Below are 4,893 nucleotides of genomic sequence, written 5' to 3' on the forward strand. Positions count from 1 at the left end.
GACGTCAAACACGCCTGCTAACTATGCTAACGCTGCTAACATTTTCATAATTAATCTACTCCAAACACTTTAAACAGTCAAAAAGAAGCTGGAGGAAGTAATACATGTGGATTAAAAGTATTCACTACGCAATTACTGTGGAGGAAAATGGAATTTATTAATAATAATAAGTTTTAAAGTACTTTATACTTACATGCAAATGATATCATTGTAAATAAAAAAAGACCTAAGGAGGTTGAACAGTCCCCATGCTCAAAAACAGTGACGCTTTACTGACTAAATACAATCTGGAACCAAGGCTATAATCATAATTGGGTGGGACAAAAATAGGAAATTGGCTAAAATGGAAACAAGAAGAAAACCCAACTGGAGCAGAAAAGAAATGCCACTTTATAAATTGCAATGTCTGTACTGTGAAATGCCTTAGAAAAGACTACAGGGAGACAGGAAGGACAGCTGATTGTCCTGGACCTGCACAGAAACACACCAGATACTTTTGATTTTGACCCCTGCTTTGTTCAGGGACACATTATTCCATTTCTGTTAATCACATGTCTGTGAAACTTTGTTCAGTTTATGTCTTAGTTGTTGATTCTTTTTATGTTCATACAGATATTTACTCATGTTGAGTTTGCTGAAAACAAAAGTTGTAAGTGAGAGGACGTTTTTTTGCTGAGTGTATATTTGTAAATAAAAAAGCCCTGAAAAGGGTGAACAGTCCCCAAGATCACAGTGATTTTACAATCTGAAACCAAGGCCATAATCATAATATATATTATATATATATACATATTTAAAAAAGCTCCAAATGCCAATATATTGATCAGTTATATTCTCTCTCTCTCTATATATATATATACACATATTTATTCTACAACAGGCAACTATGGAATAATCATTAGCAAATGTAACGATAACTAAACTTAACAAATTGCAATTGCTATTACAAACATTTCAAGTTTTACGGTGTAGCCTACTGCAGTGGTTGTTGAAGTGAGGTCTTGAGGGGACTCAGGAGTCCTTGTGGGGGATCCAGGGGGGTCCCCCACAATAATTCCATCCATAAGCAATACAATGACAACCTGACTATTTTGGTCATGGGTTTCACACACTTTCTGTAATAAAACTAAATCTAAAAGCAAAAATCCTATCAGTGGGGTGATCCCGGGATAAATCACTTTATTAAAATGTTGGATGTCAAAGTCGGATTATATGCAAGTATAAATATGAGATTGCTCTACACATGTTTAAGTTAATACACTTGTGATAAGCAGGGGAAGTCTGCCCCACCATCCCAAAAACACAAACACCAACTTTGCTTAACAAATTGTATTTATTCGACCATGAACAACTTACAATAAAAACAAAGCCAACAAACCAGTCAGGTGTTTATGGTAGATCTAAATGTCTCACGTTGTTATCTGAACATGCTTCACTTCAGCAGGTCGACCCTGAAAGAATAATGCAGATATTAAAATAAGCTGAAAGGTTAAATTCACACAAGAGAAACAAGCTCTTTGGTTGGAAAATTAATGCCAAAACCCTCATTTGTAAGTTCATCTATAATCTTCCCCAGACATATGAATGGGTCAGATGGGTAGTGATTGATATAATCATTGGGATGGCTATTCACTTAATTAAATATCAGAACTGCAAAACATACATACATGACTAACAGCTCCACAGCTCATTTCACTGGAAGTCCTTTTCTTCAGTTCATCTGTCAAAACAAGATATTTTTAGATTTTCAGACGTTAGTCATGTAGGTGTAGATGGGGTATAATTTGTGTAGTTTTTACACAATTAAGTTATACAGAAATTAAAATCATAATTACATTAGCACAAATTATTATTGTATTATTGTTTATTTAGCATAATATGGTGTATGCCGAATTGAAGAGTTGCAACTTTTATTCAAAACATGTTAAGAGTTTTGTTTTGCTGGTTAATGAATATTGGTTAATCAAACGAGTTCACGTTAAACAACACATTTTTAAATAGGAGTTTGGCTTGAAGCGGATCTCACACACTGGAACACGTTGACTTTTCTTGACCACGTGCTCAGGTGGTGGTGGATGAACGACGCGAGGCAGACTAACCACCTGCGCTGTCTACAACACATTGTCACAAAATAACTTGGTATTAGCGGATTTATTTTAAATTACTCACCTGATTACGGAACAAGGGCCAGTATTTCAGATAAAATGCAATTTCAGATAACGTCGCTGAACGAACCTCGTTTCAAAATCATGATCTTTAAAGCGAGCGAGAGTGTGAGCTACCCATACTGATTTAATATGCACAAAGCATTCATTTTAAACTGTTCCTGTCTAGAAAAACAACTACATGCCACAACCACACCAGCCTTCTTCTTCTTCTTCTTCTTCTTCTTCTTCCTCTTCGAAATTTAACCGCGACTTGCATCCTTTCTGTCACATTACTGCCATCTTCTGGCGTTTCTTAACCCCCACAGTGCCCTGATAGTCAGATTTTCCCTATCAAACTTCAGAAAGATGACTGCCTTTTCCACTTCCACCCTTTAAACCTGTTCCTGTTATCGTTTATGTTTTCAATCCCTCCATCATGTCTTTTCTCTCTGAGGTATATTTCCTGCAGCTAACAAGTACATGTTCAACTGTTTATGGTACCTGACAACATTCTCAAAGTCCACCATGCTGAGAATAGGACTTTGTCTGGTCATTACTACCTCCTCTTTTCTATTTCCTCCTCTGTTTATCTCAATACGCACTCTGTTTTGTAGTACATGTTGCTTATTCTTCTCCTGATCTCAGTGCTGATGACACTTGATTTTCTTCCAAGCAATGTCCTTTCCTTCTGATCCTGAAAGATTAATTGTGGTGGGCTAGGCTGTCCAGCAGTCATTACAGATTACAGATGTGTTTGGTTTGCATGTTCAACCCACTACAAAATGGCGTACAACTCAGCCATGTATGCACTTAAGAAGTTTGACGTCCATTATTGGTACTCTGTGGCTATAGAAACTGCAGAACCAGTGTTGTTTGAACAGTGACCATATGTACTCTTGTGTATTTACGTTCTACTATAGAACTAATTTACTAAATCTGCACGTTTCTTTCTCGCCTTAACTTGAAATAACTCTGAATCTACAGATACAGGGGTTGTAGACTACATTGGCGTCTTCACACCCAGGTCTCTTGCTGCCAACTTAAAACTTAATTTTACTGACCCTTCCCTTTCCCAGCAGGACGTTTTTTTGGTTGGATGATTATCTCTGTGCCCTCTCACATTCATCCAGTAGTTGACTCTGAGCTGTTTCCTGCATAAACATGAAGGCATTTCCCCTGCCTCGACTTATAGGGCACACGCGTTCTTCACGCTTGTGTGCACAACCCGAGAGCCTGAACCTGGATCACATCTAATCTTCCAAGCAGTTTCTGATGCAGATCCATAAACTACACTCCCAATAATCCAGCCTTGATCAAATTAGAGCTTCTAATATACATACATACATACACACACACACACACACACACACACGTAAATTCCACAAACACATTTTAAATAAGGGAATTCCAGGCAATCTCAATTGCCGCAAAGCCTTCGGCCCAGCTGACAATAACAGCCCTGCAGCAGATATTTTTCACAGTTGTCATTTGATACATTGTGAATACAAAATATATTGATTTAGCGCTTATGTGGTAGTACATTTGTCATCGCTAAATAGACGGAAGTAATAAATGTTGCATTACATTAAAAAAAAAAAGACACTTTCAGCTTTAAAAAAACCAGATTAATTACTATTAAAAATCAGAATGGGAGGGCAGGTGAGGGGTTTCATTCAGCCATGAAAAGCAGCCGACAGCAGCTAACTCCACAGCAGACACCAATGTTAAAGAGGTGGCAGGGTTGGTTTACATCGTAGTGCTATAATGAGCACTCTGCAGGTGTACCTAATAAAGTGGCCACTTCAGTGTTTGAGCAAAACGCATCATTCATCATGAGACATTTGTTTCATGAGACGAGTTTTGGAAGAATTTGAAACCTACATTGTTTACGTCTGCTAACTCAGGAATGCACAACAAAGGCAGTGAAGATGACTAAGTTTCTTAGCATGTTCGGGCACAAACTGAAATATATATAAAAAATACTTTTAGAAGGGCTGTATTCAAAATACATGCTGCCTATTATATTCTCAGTATGTTCTGCATGCTGCCTATTAATGAACAATTAAGTTTGCCGTTACCAGCACACTGTTGAAGTATACTAAAGCAAGGCAGTCATGTGACTGCACCACATGATCACCATTATGCTGTCTGAATAGAAGCAATGCCTTTTGGGGCGATAGATGTCTAGCAAGCTCACAGCGAACAGTTTGTTAACCTAGTTTTTACATCCAGGCAATTCTCGCATACACAAAATCCATTTAGTATACAGGAACGCACTACATACCCATACATCAATCAGCGACTTTGTATCGCCTCACTCACCTGCATAAACACAAGCTACTTTCACCTCGTACCAAATCCACACCGCATACTGATTTTAAGCAGGTTAGTAGTCAAAATAAAGTTTGCTCAACAGTAGTCGGACTAAATACAGTCGATTTCTGAGTGAGCTGTTGATGGACATTCTCCCACAATGAAATACACTCCCTTAATCCAACGTCAGAAAATAGTGTGAGGGAATCTATTAGTCTGACAAGATTTAACTGGGGCCTGAAGTTGTACCAGTGAGTCAGCAAACACAGTACCAGGACCTGGGAACATGCAGAAGAGATGCAGCCATTTTTAAATAGAATTACTCATGTGCTATAAGATGTCAAAATTAATGCTTTAAAATTTCCGCCTCGGGACATCGGATGGATCAGGTAACTAATCTCTTCATGGAACATCATACAACAAGTCTTATAGG

The 4,893-nt window shown here is 38.0% G+C and overlaps 1 long non-coding RNA gene across 1 annotated transcript; it reads right to left on the bottom strand.

The window, feature by feature from the left end:
* Window positions 1-1,314: 1,314 nt before the first annotated feature.
* LOC123982060 lies at window positions 1,315-2,348 on the bottom strand. The gene is made up of 3 exons (XR_006827891.1): window positions 2,170-2,348; window positions 1,668-1,720; window positions 1,315-1,451 (listed from the first exon to the last, which is right to left on the bottom strand). It is a non-coding gene; the product is annotated as an uncharacterized LOC123982060 (long non-coding RNA).
* Between the last annotated feature and the right edge of the window lie 2,545 nt (window positions 2,349-4,893).

Source organism: Micropterus dolomieu, linkage group LG13, assembly GCF_021292245.1.
Source record: "Micropterus dolomieu isolate WLL.071019.BEF.003 ecotype Adirondacks linkage group LG13, ASM2129224v1, whole genome shotgun sequence".
NCBI classification, from domain to species: Eukaryota; Metazoa; Chordata; class Actinopteri; order Centrarchiformes; family Centrarchidae; genus Micropterus; species Micropterus dolomieu.